Here is a 21,458-nt window from a genome sequence, read left to right as displayed (position 1 = left end):
TTATCAATCTCTATGAACTAGTACTGGATGCATGATCTTTTTAACCTTAGATATTTTAAGATCCTTACATACCATGAACTTACTAATACTTTTTAGTGTATAACAGGCTATGAATATGTCCTTTAACCTGTCACACTCTCCCCGACAAAATAAATGTTGTCCCAACATTACCAATATTGTCTTCTTAAACAGGCTATAAGCACTGGACGTAGAAAATCCTCTTCTGTAAGCTAGTCCTTGAGCAGAGGTCAAAGTTCACAGTTCAAATAGAACCAATAAGTTATATTCACAGTCCATATCTGTTGACCAGCTGTATAAACAGTCCATAAGCAGTCTTTTCTCATACTATTGTCAACAGTCCATCAGTTTTAATGATCTATATGCATAGTCTGCTAATTGTCTCGTGAAAGTCTGTGAAATCAGTCAGTAGTCCATGGTCAAACATGTCAACTCTGTCTGTGGCCTCAAGTTTGCTGAAGTCCATACATGTAGGGTGGCTGAAGGTAATATCCCTGTAGTGATGGCAGCCATGGAACCAGTCCTGGTGCAGGGTAGACAGGGAACAACTGTGGCTGTGGCTGGATACTGTAGCAGGAAGGGATACCAAGCTGATCATAGGTGATACGTCTTGGAGGGTGTCTCTCTCTTTGTGGCAGCTGGTAAGCTGGTTCCTCAGGTTCAGCAGCAGCAGTTAATGAAGGAAAGGCACTTAGTGGACGATCATCAGGCACATTTTCAGCAGGCAAGTTCATCTCCTCAGCAGGCAGTTCTTTAACTGTTGTTTTCTCCTCCAGCTGATTTTCAACAAGCGGCTGTGCTGGTAGCATATCAGGAACTGGCACCGCCACTGTTTGTTTCACTGGTGGGGGCCTGTTTTCCGACTCTCTCGCTGGTTCAGCATACCTCTCAGGTACTGTAGGAGATGTGGGGACCTGTAGCGGCTCATGATGAAGGTCATATTCATCCCCGCTGTCTTCATCAGAATCTAGAGGCTGTGATCCAGGCTGATGTCTCTTTTTCTTACTTTTGTCATCTTTAGTCATTTCTGGTTGTCTCTCAAAAGGTAAGTGGTCACAGGACATGAGCAGGTTTCTGTGCAGGACCCTGGAGCGTCCCCTACCCTTTTCTGGTCTCAACTCATAAATCGGCAGGTCTGAACCCATTTGTCTCACTACTGTGTGAATTTGATCTTCCCAATAGTTACGGAGTTTGCCTGGTCCTCCTCTTGGTGTCAGGTTTTTAATCAGAACTTCGCTCGCCAGGCTGTAGCACTGAACTCCTAACTTTAGTGTCATAGTACTTCTTACTTCTTTCAGCAGCTTTCTGAGCATTTTCATTTGCAATGGCGTATGCTTCTTCCATTCCTCGTTTCCAGTTCTCCACGTAGTCTCGCTGGTTACTGGAACCTGCCTCTGTGCACAATCCAAAGAACATATCAACTGGAAGCCTGGGTGATCTCCCAAACAGAAGATAAAATGGTGAATAGCCAGTCACTTCGCAACGGGTGCAGTTATAGGCATAAACCAGTTTGTTTAGAGACTCCTTCCAGTTTGACTTTTTGTGTCTCAGTTAGTGTCTTTAGCATTTGCAACAATGTTCTGTTCATTCGTTCCACTTGACCGTTCCCCATCGGGTGGTAGGGTGTTGTTCTGGACCCCGCCATGCCACTGAGTTTCTTTAACTGATGGAACAACTGATTTTCAAATTCTCCCCCTTGGTCATGGTGGATGCGGGAGGGAACCCAAACTTCAGGGCAAAGTCATTGAAGATGAGATTTGCAGCAGTTTTTCCTGACTTTGATGTGGTGGCGTAGGCTTGAGTGAAACGTGTAAAATTATCAACAATCACGAGGATGTACTCATATCCCCCCTTTGCATCTGTCGAGATGGAGGAAATCTATACATACCAGTTCAAATGGCTGTGTTGTCACAATGTTTGTCAGAGGAGCTCTTGTTTCATGGCCTGGCTTTTTCTGCTTGACACAGCTACAAGTTTTAGTCACATAGTGCTCGATGTCAGATTGCATATAAGGCCAGAAGAAGCGGTCACGTACTAGTGATACAGTGCGGTCAGTACCTTGGTGTCCCATGTTATTGTGCAACTCTTCCATCACTTTACCTTTGTACTGCTCTGGTAGAACTAACTGCTTGCGGGCTGTAGTGATTCTGTAAAGAATACCATCACTGTCGATTGTCAATTTGTCCCATTCTCTGAATAGGCATTTTGTCTTTGGACTGAATTCCTTTTGCTCTTTAACTGACGGTTTGGAACCAGACAGCTTGAAATCGAGCACAGGACGGATGACCGGATCAGACTCTTGTGCCTCTCTTATCCCCTCTTTTGGGATCGAGCTGATTGTTGCTGTAGTTGTCTCACCTTCAGCTGATACTGACATAGATGCAGCTGAAATTGACCAAGACACAAAAGGCTCTTTCTGTACCTCTACTGCTTGTATCGTGGCGGCAATGGTGTCTGGTGGAAGCTCCTCAGAACATTCTCTCATCAGTGACTCTACATCCAGTGGCATCCTCGACAAAGCATCTGCATCACTGTTCTCTCTGCCTGGCCTGTACTTTATTGTAAAGTGGAAATCAGCCAATTCTGCAACCCACCTGGAAGTGGTTGCGTTCAGTTTTGCAGTAGACAGAATGTAGCTGAGCGGGTTGTTATGTAGGGATTTAGCTGGCTCGGAATTCAGCGACCAGGATGTGGAAGCCGGACATCTGAGCAGCAATCTCAGCGGAGCCTCCAAAATGTTACGCCCCTGAAAAAGGGGAGAAATAATCACGAGAGTGATGCAGTTGTTTCCTCACTGAAAACTTTAGTATAATGAGGAAAAAAGACCGCGATTTCCCCAGAAAGTTGGGTGGAGACCAGAGCAATCGATCTCAGGCTCATAGATTAAGAGCATTTAGTAGATCACAGATTAACACTTTTACCCTTAAATTAGGCACCACAAAGTAAAGTAGTCAATATAACGTTTACACATTCCTCTTACAATATTTACCCTTTTACACTTGACGGATTTTAACACATTTATGAATTTTATCAATCTCTATGAATTAGTACAGGATGCATGATCTTTTTAACCTTAGATATTTTAAGATCCTTACATACCATGAACTTACTAATACTTTTTAGTGTATAACAGGCTATGAATATGTCCTTTAACCTGTCACACATACACATCTGTTCCCCTCCTTCACTGTCAAACTCAATTAAAATACCCTCCTTACCACCAGGAACCCTGTGCTAGTGGAATATGCTACTGTACCTACATATATAATATTTGATGTGGAATATAGTTCAATGTAGTCATGGCTCTATGTAGTATTGTGCATTGCCCAGAGACTGTTCTGGACTTGGGGACTGTGAAGAGACCCCTGGTGGCATGTCTTGTGGGGTATATATGGGGGTCTGAGCTGTGTTAGCTGTTTGAACAGTCAGTTCGGTGCTTTCAACATGTCAATACCTCTCACAAAGACAAGTTGTGATGCAGTAAATCTCTCCTCTACTTTGAGCCAGGATAGATTGACATGCATGTTATTGATATTAGCCCTCCGTGTATGGGCCAGCCATGCTGCTCTGTTCTGGGCCAACGTGCCTCACACTTATATCAGCACACTCGTAACAACCTAAGCATTACGAAACTTCTATTTGATCAAGTAAGCCTCACGTATAAAAATAGCAATTCATTTTTATCTTAAATAAATTCAACACTCTCTCATTGCCCCCCATACAAAAAAAAAACATAAAAATTGTAGTGGTTATCCCACTGGCTATAAGGTGAATGCACCAATTTGTAAGTCGCTCTGGATAAGAGCGTCTGCTAAATGACCTAAATGTAAATGTAATACAAAAACGCAGCACTTGCTTAATAATTTATGAGGCGAAGTTCGCAGAGTGAAGTGTCAGGACAGCGAGGTTGGTAGACGGAATGGAGATGCTAGCTAGATACAACGAGAGGACGAGAAGGATGACAGTTTGGAGGAATATGGAAGGTGGATGGACAAACTTGAATATGAGGCGTGTTGAGCAAATATAGTGAAAAAGAGTGGAAGGCGGTAATAAAGGAAAATGTAACAAAAACTAATACAATTGTAAATCAACATCGGTTTTTGGTTTAAGTAATTTTTTGGGAGATCAGTTTGAAGTATCGAGGGTAATAATAATAATATATAATAATAATATGCAATTTAGCAGACGCTTTTATCCAAAGCGACTTACAGTCATGCGTGCATAAATTTTTGTGTATGGGTGGTCCCGGGGATCGAACCCACTACCTTGGCGTTACAAGCGCCATGCTCTACCAGCTGAGCTACAGAGGACCACCAGGATGTAAAGGATGCATTAGGAAAGGTGGAGTCGGTCGGAGTGACCAGACGTGGTTTTGTTTTGATTCTTGTGTCGAAAGAGTAGAAGGAGAAGGCATTATGGCTCTACTAAACTATCGACATATGAAGTGGAGAGTTTAGATTTTTGGAGAAGAGCACCATTAAAAGATGTCATCAGTGGCGTCACATTGAATATTGAGGCCTTGTGGTTTTACTAATACCAGCATTAGTTGGAGCACGCTGTCTGAACCATGTAGTGGATGGAAGAAAAGAGGAAAGCCTGTCGGTATCATTGATGTTTGACAAAGAGTATCTCCCCTTCACGTGTGAAACTGGAATATGTGAGATATGCGGTGAGAGCATTTGTGTCCAAGCCATTGTTTTGCTGGAATTGCAAAAGGTATGGTCATGTATCAACTGTGTGCCGAAGGAATGTTGTTGAAGAATCTGAGGATGTACGGTGTTGCAATTGTGCTGGAAATCACGTTCCCAATTCCCCTGAGTGCCCGTTAAGGGTAAAGGAGTTTGAAGTGGCAAGGATCAGGCATGTACAGCAGGTCTCCTACACGGATGCACGAGAAGTAGCTGAAGGAGCGAGTGGAGCTGAAGATATGGCAACGGATGCCCCACAACCTGTGGAGATTCTGAGAGTCGTTTAACATTTGAGGGAAACTGATATGCACAGGAAAGTATAATTAAATCAACTTTTCAAAACGCTGATTTTTCAACTTTTCAAAGTGCGTTTACATTTCTATCACCTGAAGCATTCACACAAGATGAAAATACATGCATACATACATTGTTCTGCGTATGCTTCAGGTGATAGAAATCTGAACTCACTACCAGCGCTTTGACAAGTTGATTTAATTATACTTTCCTGTGGATATATTGTCTCACATCACAGGAGGTTGGTGGCACCTTAATTGGGGAGAACGGGCTCGTGGCAATGACTGGAGCGGAGTTAATGGAATGGTAAAAAATACATCAAACACATGGTTTCCAGGTGTTTGATGCCATTCCATTTGCTCCGTTCCTGCCCTTATTAGCAGCCTCATGTGTCTCACATTCCTACCTGCAAAAGGACCAACCTCACCGACTACTGGTAAAGTTAAAATATCATTTTATTCAACATTCTGGCCTGTAGAGTTCGTGAGAGGAAACTTTCCTGATTCAAACTCTCATGAATGCCCGACATAGAAATGTTTGCCTGGCTCCCCAAATGCTACGCCATGCCCACGGATGTTAGTTTCTTGTCCGCAATGAGTCTGGACAGAGAGGAAGAGGCGAAGCGAGAGGTTTTACTCTGCCCAAAATCTGTCATAAAAAATAAGCCCACGAAGTGAGGAATTTGTGTATGGAGGTCAATGAGATTAATTCCTAATTTGCTACGTGGGGTTTATTTGATCTAATACAAGTTTCGTAATGGTTAGGTTGTTATGAGTGCACTGATGTAAATGGCATTTCGGCAACTTTGAAAACAACAACTTTAGATCAGAGTTGTGCCTGTTGTAATAGAAATAGATAGAGGACTCATCGTGGATATAACCCATTTTAGCATGGACATTGCCAATGAGGGCTTCCTAACCCATGCATAGATCCTAACTACCTTTAGCGCCTATTGACAACAGTTTTTTCTGGCCGGGGGAGATTTGTTAAGAGCCCCGACGTTCATTCTGAATGTTAAAATGCATCGCTTGTGGTACAGTTTTGAAAACATAAGGAACATTAGGGTTATTGTTCCCATACGGCCATATCTCCATGTTACAGTGCTTGTTTACGGAAGACAGAGCTCGCCACCTGTGCTAATTAGCTATCTAGTGTGCTCCAACACCTGTGTGTAAGTGTAACTAGCGAGGAAGTGTAGTTCATAAACTGGAGGCACACATAGCATATGGATCTGTGCAAAACTCCTACAGTAAGTGTACATTTTGGATTTGAAAGATTATTTCTCGCTGATATGAAATATAGGGGGCATATCAGCATATGCAAGCAATGATTATTGACGTTTCTACATGTTAAAACACAGTGGCGGAATTAATAGTTCACACACAGCCAACTGTGAGCAAAGCTAACCACTGAAAACCCTACAGAGAAGGGTTTTCGAGAGCTTCCACCAATTTAAAGTAGTCAACTGGGTGGGGATTCCTATGAGTTGGGAGCAATCAGCCAATGAAGAAGAAGAAAATGGACTACTTTAAAATGGAAATAGCCTCAATGGCGCTTTACATGCTGTCACAGACGCTATAATGGCACAGATACAAAGATGAGTTCTCTATCTATCTCTACGGCCCCTTGTTCACACGCGTATCTGCCCTCTCACTGGCTAGAATGGTCCCACCTGATCTCGCCTCCTCCTGCCTGCCTTCCCATCTTTGAGGACACACATTTCCATTGTTAGAGCGGCCACTTGACTATCTTGTCAATATAATAGACAATCTTTGGTCTGGATCTGAGTACCTCCCCAACAATTTCTAGAACGCATACACATTCTAACCAGAGGGTTGGTCCCAGATGGGTTGAGCCAGAGCCAGAAAACACGTGGCTAAAGCGGCGTTTTGAACATTTGTCTCATAATAATGTCGGGAACGGAGCAAATGGAATGACATCAAACACCTGGAAACCACGTGTTTTATGTGTTTTTTACCATTCCATTAATTCCACTCCAGTCATTGCCACGAGCCTGTTCTCCCCAATTAAGGTCGCACGAACCTCCTGTGTTTGATACTCTGATTGGTTTGAGATGATCCGATCGCAGATTACTTTGTTTTGTACAACACCCCTCATTTTGACATCACCACAATCTACTTCAAAGATGGCAGTCTCAGACTGAAGTATGTAGCGAACATTAGGGCAGCGGAAGAATTCAGTTTGAGTTGTCAGTCAAGCATTCTTTACTAGGTCTGTTTTTGCCGCCATAAGGTGCCAATTATAATTACAGTAATAAAGGCATTGCTAATTGGATATACTCAAAGATAAGCTGTGCCCTTGATATGGGTCTTTGCACAATGCTCATTAGCTAGCATTCATAATTAAAGGTTTCATTATGGTGAAAAGGGTTCTATAAAATACTGTAAATATTCGGAATGATTTTCTATCATTATTTGAATTCATTGCTCGAATAAATAATTAAATATATTTACATAATTTGGTTCAGAAGCTTTTGCAAAACGTGCCTGACAGAATGAAATGTGTGGTATAGCCATCACCAGAGTTGAAATACAGCCCTAGACATTTTCCAGAAATTCCATGAACAGCAGAATATGAATTAAACAAGACTGCATACAAGCTTATGAATCCTAATACTATTGTATTGTATGGCGTCTCATATCAAACCGCACAGTGGGCCTATTGTATTGCAATGTTCTATTGAATTACGTTGTAACATATCAAATCATATTGGATAAAATAATTTCATATCGTACCATGTCATGATGACTTGTGTCATGTCATTTCATATGTTCATTTCACAAGATCTCCTGGGATCTCCTGGCAAGAAGCAAAAGCCCTCGCACCGAAGATAGTGAGGTGGAGATTGACCCATGGTGGACGCCCTATGCTCCCAAGGGGGCCAAGAAGATTAAGTTAGGTAAGTCATTTCAGACGTTTCAAATAATTCTCATAAAAATTAAACTTCAAATGGAAAGTGAGGCGCCAACTGATTTATGTGTTCTGTATTATCATTATTAACTCCATAAATCTGCTGTCTCAGTTGATAGATGATGAGTAAGGGGTGTGTTGAGTAATTGGCTTTGGGAGCCAGTGTCTCAATTTAGAGAGTGGGGCCTGGCTGCCTGTCCAACTCCACATCCTGAGTGACAGAGCTGTTATATAAACATACAACAGCTGCAGGCCAGCAGCAATAAGGTAATGAAGCAAGATGACACTGTGCTCACAGAATAGAGAGAAATACATGTGATGCAGCCTGTGTAAAGTCTGAGGCATATAAATATCATTATTTCATTTCTATGGACTGAGAGCCCAATTCAATCCGAATTCAATTCAATCAAAGCGTTTCTGGGTGGGGCAAGACAACTGTCTTCCTTGGCAGAGAGAGTGTGTGTTATTCAAGTTGATATCCAGTTGATTTTAGTCTTGTTTCACAGAGTAAATGTTGCATTTCAGATTAAACTAATAGAAGTTGTGTGATGAATTAGGTATAAAGCCATGATACAGATTTAGTCAAATGTAAACAACTGGAATGAAGGCCTCATGACTAACAAAGTCATAAGCAATGTCTATTTATAAATATAATACATATTTACTGCTCTCTTGTGACCCTTGCAAGTAGGTGGAACTGCTCAGGGGCAATGTGTGTGAGGCACAAATTTAGAATTACATAATGTAGTGAGGACCACATGCTGTGTCATGTTTCCTATGCGTGACAGTGTGTTGTGGTGTTCGCTCATGTTGGAGCATTGACTGGGTGTGTCATCACCATGCTGTTTACAGTATCGGTTATTATCATCCAAGCAAGCTTTTACAGGTGAATGTGTTTTTGGTGTAAAATTAGTCAACTGTTGCATGACAGTCCAGCTAATCTATTCAAAACAGCATTTCAGACCTTTCAGAGTTTGAGGACATTTAGAAAGGTCAAAATGTGTTTTGCCAGACAGGAAAATGGTTACCATCAAAACAAAACAAAAACTCAAACATTTGGCACAACCCAAGAGGGCCAACTACTGTACCACCTCTGAAAGAAAAGGTGGAAGCAGCAACACAAAGAACAGGAACACCAATTTCTTCACAGCCATTGATAAGCAACACACATTATGCATTCCTCCACTTCCTGGTATACTCAAATTGAATTAGGTCATTTAAAAGGTACTGTAGAGGAAAATATAGCCACACGCACACACACACACACACACACACTAGTGAGTGCTACAGTGTAAAACATTCTACAACCTCCAAAGGCTTCTGTATGTCTCCTCTCTCTTAAGTAGTCTGCGAGACAGTCGACATGCTTTAACTCAGATGGTAATAAAAAAATTGTCTGCATTGGGTGAAATGCTGAAAAACAACATTAAATATTGATTGAGGAATCCCAAGGCTTTGCTTGCCCCCCTATGGAGCAAGGAGAGAGTAAACACACTTAGGAGTCCTGATCATTCACTTCGAGTTTTAGAGGTTCAAATGTTTCTCTGAGACATCCCTCATGCAGCTATTGGATATTTGCCAACGTTTGAATATAATCTCCAAATTAACTTATCACACACCTAGAGCTCTCTCTCTCTCTCTCTCTCTCTCTCTCTCTCTCTCTCTCTCTCTCTCTCTCTCTCTCTCTCTCTCTCTCTCTCTCTCTCTCTCTCTCTCTCTCTCTCTCTCTCTCTCTCTCTCTCTCTCTCTCTCTCTCTCTCTCTCTCTCTCTCTCTCTCTCTCTCCCCCCCCCATCTTTCTATCCCCTAGTTTGTATTCTTGTAATCCCTTAAATTTGACTGGGTTTCCATGGCGAGTAATGGCAAACCCCACACACACCCCTCAAACACCTCCTTTCTCATTCCCAAACTGATCAGTATTCTGGATTGAACCTCAGTAAAACAGTAACAAAGTCTGTCTGCAGAAAAAATAAATATAAATATATATATATATATATATATATATATATATATATATATACCATACTCTTCTCCACTGCAATTTCAATCAAATTGTTCCAAGAGGAAAACGCGGGATATCATGAATATAAAAAGGCATAAACACATTCAGTGTTGGACATAAAGAGGATGGAGAGTCATCAAACATCACCTTGGGGAGTTAGAGAAAAATAATGGTTTCATTCCATAAACATCTCATCAGCTACAGAGACAGAGAAAATATACAAATAATAACCTACATTTAATGACAGCAAAATCCACGGAGGAGACAATTCATTTGTTGTCTATTACATTTGGAAAATGTAAAGATAATAGACTTTTTCAGTGTTAACTGAAAATAGTGTACATTTTATAAGAGTTTCAGTCAGCTGCTTTTATGAATACATTTACGTTACCCTCAATCGATCTACAGTATGTAATGTACTTCAATGAAAAATGTGGTATTGTCACAGATACGGGATGTAATGGAGGTATTATTGTAAAATACCACGAAGGGCAGTGAGGACAAAAGGGTGTTACCACGTTTTTATGTTGCAGATAAACAACACTTTCATATAGGAATGGTATACTTTATCTTGATTCATTACATAATACATCACAATACAAATCAAGGAAATACTGATGGATGTTAACTCTGCAAGGGGAAGCATCATCAGATCAGTGTTTGCCCATGATAGCTCAATCTCATCCTGCAGTAAAAGCAAATGTATAAAATTGACATCGTCTGTATCCATCCCTTGACACCAGTCCCATAGCAGTCTGTTCATTTTGTGGATATAGCTTAAGACACTCACTGTGAGCGGTGATATGAGACATCTCCCCGCTCTCAGCAAGGCCAAAATCATTGAAATTCTGTTCATCAGAAGTGTATCATGTCTCTCAGGAAATAGGAGTTCAAGCACTCTCAAGGGAGATGGGAAGAGCTCAAACTCCTCATGTTTCCAGGAGCCTCACAGGCCTGGGATCTGTTCAGGGACCTCTTCTACAAGGAGACACATGCAAATACATGCACACACGCGCAGACACACAAGCACACACGACCGCACAGTACTCCTTGTAGAATAAAAACCTATTGATGTATTATTTCTATACAGAAGTTGAGTCGTTTATTATTTCCTCTGTCCTCCATTCCACTACAAACACTTAGTTCACCCTGAAGAGTTTTAGCCTGAGTGATAAAAGCGAAAGAGCTAATGACAAACAGATTGGCTCTTATGTGCATCCAATTATTATGAACCTCGCTGTGGTGGGCCCTTCTTCTCCCTCCCAGACTCTGATGGAGTTAGTCACGGCCATCAGCCCAACAAAGAAGACACATTGGAGTGTCATCAAAATTAGACAGGCACTCTATCCAAACCACTGAGAAGCCTGATAAGTGAGCGGCATTAGGACTATTTGCTGAACACTTTTAAAGAAAAGGTTAGAGATGTGTGGGAAGTCCTGCTAGTAGATTGTGATTATGGATCAAGCATGGTCTCTGCAGTGACAGGATATTTAGTTAGGTTCCTTTTGCCAAATGTGTTAACTTTCTGATACCAAATCAATGCACTATTAAAAGGCATCCTGAGAAAGCTTATTGGGGGAAAAGAGTACGTATTATTATCTTCAAGGTCATAAACAACAGTAAATATACAATATAAACAAAAATTCATACACAGCTTATGTTTGGGTCATGTAAAATTACATCAACAGGAATACAATAGCAAAACAATAATATAATTATCAGCCACTGTACACAAGGGCATTCAAACTCCACTCCTCAATGCTCTCTCTGGCCCGCTGTGGAAGAAATGGCCTTTCAGATGAATCATGTTAGCCCACTGAAGCTGAACAGGCTGTGACAACTACCTCCTCGGTGTTGCTACGGACACGGGAGCCAAGGGGCTAACTGAGTCGATATTCAGCATATGGCTTGATGTCAGTTACACTCAAACTGCAAGTGGCTTCCGGGGTGTGACATTTCTTTTTGACCTTGCCTGACAATAGAAGTTCCCAGACCCAGGCCAAGACCCCATCTTGGTGAGAAGTAAAATCTTTATCCTCCCTTTTCTTCTGTTTGCCTGACAAGTTCAGAGGGAATAGACCACAGTGTAAAAGTCAACAGAGAGCCTCGCCAGTCACCACAATGTTTTGCACAGATCTAAAGGTTACTGTGGGACAGGTGGCCGATTAGATTGTCATGGAAACAATCCTTAAGGCACCTCTGGACATTCAGGGAAGAATCAGAGCAAGAAAACTGTCTGCTTTATGGAGATGAAAGACGTTTAACACTCAAACCTCTGATTCAAGTCTTTGAGCATTTGAACCTTGTTCTGCATTGTAATATAATTTGAAAGTCGTTTATTCCAACGGCATGTTTGTCCAATATCTTGGTACAAACAGTCTTGCTGAATCCTAGCTTTCCCAGCCAAGTAGAACACAGCAGGCCAATATGCTCCCAGCCAGGCAAAGAAACAATCCAACCAGCACAATAACAACAACAGAGCTGTCCCACCGTGCATGGTGACAGAGGCAGCTTAGTGGAATTGAAGTGTCAGATTGGTGGCCAGGATACAGGATTTAGAAAGAGGGATCCCACAGCCAGACGCAGACCATGAGGAAGAGAGATGAATGGGTTAAGAGTGATTAAAGTGTCATACTGGTGGCTTGGGAGTGGACAAAGCAGGAAGAAAACTACATTATACCATACTTCACAGCCTAAGAATGTCATGGAATGACATGGCATGTTGTTAATCTCAACACAAACAATAGGCTGTGTAGGATGAAGTACCAGAGTACATGACAATTTAAAGTACAGTTTTCTTCAGGTGTCCTTTTAATCTACGGAAGGATGTGCATGCCAAAATTAGCAACTATCTTTCACTCCGGTCTAGTGGCGCAGAGAAGATGCTTGTGGTGCTCTTCAGGTCAATCAATAGGCCTACTCGATAGGGGCCATGCCACTTCTTTCTATTGGGTTGGCATTTCCCACCTCGTATCCATCCTCTGAGTTAGTGCCATGTTTGCTGGCTGCAGTTGAGGTAAATGCCCTGGGAGAATTATTGGTCCTAATTGCAATGAGCTTGGCCAGGCTTCAGAGGGTGTTGATGCTTTCTACCCACCATTTGATTCTGACCCCTGGGACGTTGTTGTGGTGGATTCTGCTGAGTGGGACACTTGTCCATTAAACTAACGCAAGAGTGAGGGGCCTTTTATAGCCAGATAAATCCCATTGAATGGCCTAACTGGACTTATTATAGACTTAAGTGAAACCAAGGGAAAAATCAAAAGGCTCATTAGTCTGGTCTTGTGGTTTTCTGTTGGCCTTTAGACATTTATGTATTATTCTTTATGTCTGACTTCTCTCTCTCTTCTAGCTATTGCTGTACCTCAGAGTAAGATGATAAACCAAACGACTTTATTACATTCAAGTGGATTTTGTTGTCCTTTCTAGGTGTCACCACAGTTCGTATATTGTATTCTCTCTCAATATCTCAGACAGAAAATTGCATTTTGCAATATGAAATGGAAAACACTAACTGCTTGTTTTTCCACATCCATGCACAACCACAAAAGGTTTATTCATCTATCTGAGTAATCTCAAATATCACACAGTCTCACAATTTATATTATTTGGATAAATGGTATTCTTTTGAATAAGCAACCCATGAATGGATTTTAGTTACTTTGCATGATTGACAATCATTTAGCAGTTGCCTGGAATGAAACGCACAGAAAGCCTTAAGTGATGCATTTTTAAATATTATGCACAAGTAATTTGTTTTACAAATTCAGATACATTGATGGGGTTTCTCAGTGATTTCCCTTGTGTTTTCTTCAATCTTAATCTTAGAGACAACATTCAATCCGGTCTGTCTGTCCATTTAACATCCTTCTCTGACATCATACTTCCCTGATCAGTCATCCTTACTTCCCTCTTGTCAGCTGGAGACAAGGACAGAGTCTGAGCTGAATGGCCTTTAGGGTCTTATCTGAGTGTTGTTGTTGTTGTTGTTGTTGTTGTGATGAATGGGACAACATGTTGGTAATGTGCGCACTACAGTGGTTTAACCCCTGGTTGTTTGCTTTACAGGTAGTCTTGACAACAAGATGGATAATAGTCAAAGTCTTTGAAATCACTTGATCTTGATCATCCCATAATTACAAGGTAGTAGCAACAGAATAATCAAGGAAGTGAAAAAACACTAGCTCCCGGAATACAGGTAGGACATTTATGCCTCTCCCACCTTAAGATCTACTACACTCTAGTGGCAATTTTGTATGGTACACTATTTAGAGAAGCCTTTGAATAAAAACCTGTAGTTTGACCATCTTTAGTGCCCTCTAGTGTTGGAACTTCACATTACACAAACTGGATCAAGTTGTTGAACTGGCATTATAGGAAACAGATAGCATGTTCTGTTTATGATATAGCTATATACACAAAATACATTAGATATTTTTGTTAGATAGCTACGGGTGCTTTCTCAGTTGTTGATATTATTAAGATTCCATGCAGGCCTAATTCAAATGCAAATTGTAACCTATCCCCATAATTATACTAGTTATAATCAGACTGTGCTGCTTCAAAACCAGCAGAATGAATCATGTAATCATCTGTGGATTAATGGAATCACTTTTACCTCATTCTGAGAGGTAGCCTAATGTAGAGCTGTGAAACATGCTGGATGGGAGCCAACCAGGACACGGTAACAGCGATATCGGTGGGCCATGATGATAAAATGTGTATGCTGAAGTGGAGCAAGATAAATAATTCAGATACTAGTACCAGACTAACACCAATCTAATCAGAACACCATTAAAACAACTGCTGGAGTGAAGAGAAAAAAAGGTAATTTGATATCTTAAAACCCTTGGTAACCTATTCAATTAATCTTATATGTGTGTAATGTATTATGCAAGCATGTGTAGCCTATATGAACCAATAAAGGATGTAATGTAATGAATGCTTATAGCATTGTGTGTGATATAAAGCATTATACATTTATTATTAATGCGTTATACATGGTTGGTTCATAGAAAGGATTCCAAAGACACTTACTTTCCATGCATCTCATTCTTACTCCTTTTAATCATAATGGAGTTCACCGCCAAAGCAACTCCAAAGACAGACAGAGAACTGCAGCACCTAAAGGATATCTGTATCAATATTGTTATTTTGAAGTGAAAGCAATTATCACAAAAAAAATGTATGATTGTGTTTTGTTAAGCACCAAAAGCGATGTGCTTTCCATCTGTCCTCTTCCCCCATTGCACGGTCAATGATTGCTATACAAAACGACAGCTATATGGAAAATGGTGGGTTGGTTATCCCACCCCTATTGGTGGTAATGTCAACTTCAAAGAAAAATATTCACTTGTCAAAACAAGCCTTTCATTATATGATTAATGGAAGTGGGATTTCATATTCGGCACTTAAAAAAAAAGAAGACACCTCTTTGAGGATAATTATTATCTGATAAAATCTGTTTGTGATCAATAAAGTTAATTAGCTCACACTGTTCATTGCGATAAACCTTTCATTATGTTCTCATGGGAAGTAGACAGCCCTAATTGTCATTGTCACAGTAGGTGTCCAGCCCCACACTTTCCTCCCAGTCCTTGGCCACGCTATTCTTCTTGTTCTTCTCCACCATGATAATGGGGCTACCACGGTGATCACCACAGTGACCGTTAAAATGAGCACCATCACGGTCCCCCCGACACACAGCTCATCATCCACCTCTCCCATGGACCTTCCTTTTAGCTCGACGGGATCGCTGCACTTCAGCTCCTGGTAGTCATCCAGGAAGACCCTGTGGATGATGCACAGATTCCTGAACACCCTCTGCAGTTTGCAGTCACAGTGCCAGGGGTTTCCCTATAGCAGGACGTGGAAGCTGGGGGTGTGGATGATCAGCAGGGTCCTGTAGCCCAGGGTGCCCAGATGGTTGTGGACCAGGTCCAGCAGGTTTAGGGAAGACATAGGGGTGAAGACCTCTGGCTCAGTGTAACTGATCATGTTCCCCTGAAGGCCCAGCACCACCAGGGAGCGCAGTGTCGTGAAGAGGCCTGAGCCCAGGGAAGTAAGATGGTTTCCCTCCAGGTTGATCTGGCACAGGGCTGTCAGGTAACCTAGGGCTCGGAGCTTTACTGTGGAGATGAGGTTGCTGCTCAGGTTCAACTTCTGGAGGCTGTCCAGACTGTGGAAGGTCCCGCTCTCCAGGACTGTGAGATGGTTGTGATCCAGCAGGAGCTCTGTAAGGGAGCCATGTAGCATCTGTCTGCACAGAGCCCAGACGGCCAAAAGTTGAACCACATGGAGCAGACAGACCAGACAGCTGACCTGATTCGTCTGTCAGGCGGGAAGGGGTAGTTTTACATACCTCCTCCCCTCCACCCCTCTACCTCCCCCTCCCCTCCACCCCTCTACCTCCCCCTCCACTCCCCTCTACCTCCCCCTCCACTCCCCTCTAGTTCACCTGTTGACAGGTGAGGGCCACTCTGACAATGGCAGTATGAATAATTCACACAGAGGCAGGAAAAGAGACGACCTCCCGCCCATGCCTGGTCATGGTCACACACAGCACCCAGGGAGATGGAAGTCATGGCAGCTGAGAGAAAGGAGGAAGCCTTGGCACCTCATCAATAAACAACACTTACGATACTACAAAGGAGTTACAGTACACCCAGGTCTATAGTAGACTAGCCAATGATAGACACAGGAGCTGTCTGTTATCTGTTATCAACCGTCATTAAAGGGGCAATCTGCAGTTCAAACAAGAACTAAATGGGGTGCATTGGTAATAGTGTTAGCGCAATCACATGCTAGCTGTTCCCATAGACTTCCAGTCATTGAGCCAACAACTATCAATTTAAAAGCATGTCTCGGCAGAAATATATATTTATACTGTATATATACAAAAGTATGTGGACACCCCTTCAAATTAGTGGATTTGACTATTTCAACCACACCCGTTGCTGACAGATATATATAAAATTGAGCACACAGCCATGCAATCTCCATAGACAAACGTTGGCAGTAGAAAGGCCTTACTGAAGAGCTCAATGACTTTCAACGTGGCACCGTCATAGGATGCCACCTTTCCAACAAGTCAGTTCATCAGATTTCTGCCCTGCTAGAGCTACCCTGGTCAACTGTAAGTGCTGTGATTGTGAAGTAGAAACATCTAGGAACAACAACGGCTCAGCCGGGAAGTGGTAGGCCACACAAGCTCACCGAACGGGACCAGCGAGTGCTGAAGCGTGTAGCGCGTAAAAATAGTCTCTCCTCGGTTGCAACACTCACTACCTGCCCCAATGCATAGAGGATAATAATGGTCTGGGACTGTTTTTCATGGTTCGGGCTAGGCCACTTAGTTCCAGTGAAGGGAAATCTACAGCATACAATGACATTCTAGACGATTCTGTGCTTCCAACTTTGTGTCAACAGTTTGGGGAAAGCCCTTTCCGGTTTCAGCATGACAATGCCCCCATGGACAAAGCGAGGTCCATACAGAAATGGTTTGTCAAGATCGGTGTGGAAAAACTTGACTGGCCTGCACAGAACCCTGACCTCAACCCCATCGAACACCTTTGGGATGAAATGGAACAGGCCTAATCGCCCCCAACATCAGTGCCCGACCTCAATAATGCTCTAGTGGCTGAATGGAAGCAAGTCCCTGCAGCAATGTTACAACATCTAGTGGAAAGCCTTCCCAGAAGAGTAGAGGCTGTTACAGCAGTAAAAGGGGGACCAACTCCATATTAATGCCCATGATTTTGGAATGAGATGTTCGACGAGCAGGTGTCCACATACTTTTGGTCATGTAATATACAGTGGGGAAAAAAAGTATTTAGTCAGCCACCAATTGTGCAAGTTCTCCCACTTAAAAAGATGAGAGAGGCCTGTAATTTTCATCATAGGTACACGTCAACTATGACAGACAAATTGAGAAAAGAAATTCCAGAAAACAACATTGTAGGATTTTTAATGAATTTATTTGCAAATTATGGTGGAAAATAAGTATTTGGTCACCTACAAACAAGCAAGATTTCTGGCTCTCACAGACCTGTAACTTCTTTTTTAAGAGGCTCCTCTGTCCTCCACTCGTTACCTGTATTAATGGCACCTGTTTGAACTTGTTATCAGTATAAAAGAGACCTGTCCACAACCTCAAACAGTCACACTCCAAACTCCACTATGGCCAAGACCAAAGAGCTGTCAAAGGACACCAGAAACAAAATTGTAGACCTGCACCAGGCTGGGAAGACTGAATCTGCAATAGGTAAGCAGCTTGGTTTGAAGAAATCAACTGTGGGAGCAATTATTAGGAAATGGAAGACATATAAGACCACTGATAATCTCCCTCGATCTGGGGCTCCATGCAAGATCTCACCCTGTGGGGTCAAAATGATCACAAGAACGGTGAGCAAAAATCCCAGAACCACACGGGGGGACCTAGTGAATGACCTGCAGAGAGCTGGGACCAAAGTAACAAAGCCTACCATCAGTAACACACTACGCCGCCAGGGACTCAAATCCTGCAGTGCCAGACGTGTCCCCCTGCTTAAGCCAGTACATGTCCAGGCCCGTCTGAAGTTTGCTAGAGTGCATTTGGATGATCCAGAAGAGGATTGGGAGAATGTCATATGGTCAGATGAAACCAAAATATAACTTTTTGGTAAAAACTAAACTTGTCGTGTTTGGAGGACAAAGAATGCTGAGTTGCATCCAAAGAACACCATACCTAATGTGAAGCATGGGGGTGGAAACATCATGCTTTGGGGCTGTTTTTCTGCAAAGGGACCAGGACGACTGATCCGTGTAAAGGAAAGAATGAATGGGGCCATGTATCGTGAGATTTTGAGTGAAAACCTCCTTCCATCAGCAAGGGCATTGAAGATGAAACGTGGCTGGGTCTTTCAGCATGACAATGATCCCAAACACACCGCCCGGGCAACGAAGGAGTGGCTTTGTAAGAAGCATTTCAAGGTCCTGGAGTGGCCTAGCCAGTCTCCAGATCTCAACCCCATAGAAAATCTTTGGAGGGAGTTGAAAGTCCGTGTTGCCCAGCGACAGCCCCAAAACATCACTGCTCTCGTGGAGATTTGCATGGAGGAATGGGCCAAAATACCAGCAACAGTGTGTGAAAACCTTGTGAAGACTTACAGAAAACGTTTGACCTGTGTCATTGCCAACAAAGGGTATATAACAAAGTATTGAGAAACTTTTGTTATTGACCAAATACTTATTTTCCACCATAATTTGCAAATAAATTCATTAAAAATCCTATAATGTGATTTTCAGGAATTTTTTTTCTCATTTTGTCTGTCATAGTTGACGTGTACCTATGATGAAAATTACAGGCCTCTCTCATCTTTTTAAGTGGGAGAACTTGCACAATTGGTGGCTGACTAAATACTTTTTTCCCCCACTGTATATATACAGTGGCTTGTGAAAGTATTCACCCCCCTTGGCATTTTTCCTATTTTGTTGCTTTACAACCTGGAACCTTGTATCATTTGATTTACACAACATGCCTACCACTTTGAAGATGAAAAATATTTTTTTATTGTGAAACAAACGAGAAATAAGCTTAATAAATAAATAATGAGCTTGAGCGTGCATAACTATTCATCCACCCAAAGTCAATACTTTGTAGAGCCACCTTTTGCAGAAATTACAGCTGCAAGTCTCTTAGGATCTGTCCCTATAAGCTTGGCACATCTAGCCACTGGGATTTTTGCCCATTCTTCAAGGCAAAAGTACTCCAGCTCCTTCAAGTTGGATGGGTTCTGCTGGTGTACAGCAATCTTTAAGTCATACCACAGATTCTCAATTGGATTGAGGTCTGGGCTTTGACTAGGCCAATCCAAGACATTTAAATGTTTCCCCTTAAACTACGAGAGTGTTGCTTTAGCAGTGTGCTTAGGGTCATTGTCCTGGTGGAATGTGAACCTCCGTCCCAGTCTCAAATCTCTGGAAGACTGAAACAGGTTTCCCTCAAGAATTTCCCTGTATTTAGTGCCATCCATCATTCCTTCAATTCTGACCAGTTTCCCAGTCCCTGCCGATGAAAAACATCCCCACAGCATGATTGTTACGCCCTGGCTCTGGGGATTCTTGTATGTTGAGCCAGGGTGTTAGTTTCTTTGTGTAGTGTCTATGTTTCGTTTTCTATGTTCTGTTCTAGGTTTTGTGTTTCTATGTTGGCCGGGGTGGTTCTCAATCAGAGGCAATGAGAATCAGCTGTTGCTTGTTGTCTCTGATTGGGACCAATACTTAGGCAGCCTTTTGTGCACTTGTGTTTTGTGGGATCTTGTTCCGTGTTGGTTTGTGTTGTTAACCGAGGACTTCACGTTTCGTTTGGTTGTTTTGTATTTTGTATCGTGTTGCCAGTACACTATTAAAAAGATGTACGCATATCACGCTGCGCCTTGGTCCAATCATTATGACGATCGTGACAATGATGCTGCCACCACCATGCTTCACTGTGGGGATGGTGTTCTCGGGGTGATGAGAGGTGTTGGGTTTGCTCCAGACATAGCGTTTTCCTTGATGGCCAAAAAGCTCAATTTTAGTCTCATCTGACTAGAGTACCTTCTTCCACATGTTTGGGGAGTCTCCCACATGCCTTTTGGTGAACACCAAACGTGTTTGCTTATTTTTTTTCTTTAAGCAATGGCTTTTTTCTGGCCACTCTTCCGTAAAGCTCAGCTCTGTGGAGTGTACGGCTTAAAGTGGTCCTATGACAGATACTTCAATCTCCGCTGTGGAGCTTTGCAGCTCCTTCAGGGTTATCTTTGGTCTCTTTGTTGCCTCTCTGATTAATGCCCTCCTTGCCTGGTCCGTGAGTTTTGGTGGGCGGCCCTTTCTTGGCAGGTTTTTGTGGTGCCATATTCTTTCCATATTTCAATAATGGATTTAATGGTGCTCCGTGGGATGTTCACAGTTTCGGATATTTTTTTATAACCCAACCCTGATCTGTACTTCTCCACAACCTTGTCCCTGACCTGTTTGGAGAGCTTATTGGTCTCCATTGTGCCACTTGCTTGGTGGTGCCCCTTGCTTAGTGGTGTTGCAGACTCTGGGGCCTTTCAGCACAGGTATATATATATATACTGAGATCATGTTACAGCTCATGTGTCCACACAGGTGGACTTTATTTAACTAATTATCTGACTTCTGAAGGTATTTGGTTGCACCAGATCTTATTTAGGGCTTCATAGCAAAGGGGGTGAATACATATGCACGCACCACTTTTCCTTAAATTATTTTTTAGAATTCTTTGAAACAAGTTATTTTTTTCATTTCACTTCACCAATTTGAACTATTTTGTGTGTGTCCATTACATGAAATTCAAATAAAAATCCATTTAAATTACAGGTTGTAATGCAACAAAATAGGAAAAATGCCAAGGAGGATGAATACTTTTGCAAGGCACTGTATATATACAGTTGAGTCGGAAGTTTACATACACCTTAGCCAAATACATTTAAACTCAGTTTTTCACAATTCCTGTCTTAGGTCAGTTAGGATCACCACTTC

General features: G+C 42.2%; 1 pseudogene; it reads right to left on the bottom strand.

Annotated features, from left to right (window-relative positions):
• Positions 1–4,843: 4,843 nt before the first annotated feature.
• On the bottom strand, positions 4,844–16,187 carry LOC121536107 (annotated as a pseudogene).
• Between the last annotated feature and the right edge of the window lie 5,271 nt (positions 16,188–21,458).

The sequence above is a fragment of the Coregonus clupeaformis genome, chromosome 23, assembly GCF_020615455.1.
Source record: "Coregonus clupeaformis isolate EN_2021a chromosome 23, ASM2061545v1, whole genome shotgun sequence".
In the NCBI taxonomy this organism is placed as follows: Eukaryota; Metazoa; Chordata; class Actinopteri; order Salmoniformes; family Salmonidae; genus Coregonus; species Coregonus clupeaformis.
Note: the sequence above shows the minus strand (reverse complement) of the source record. Positions and strands in the feature narration are given on the sequence as shown.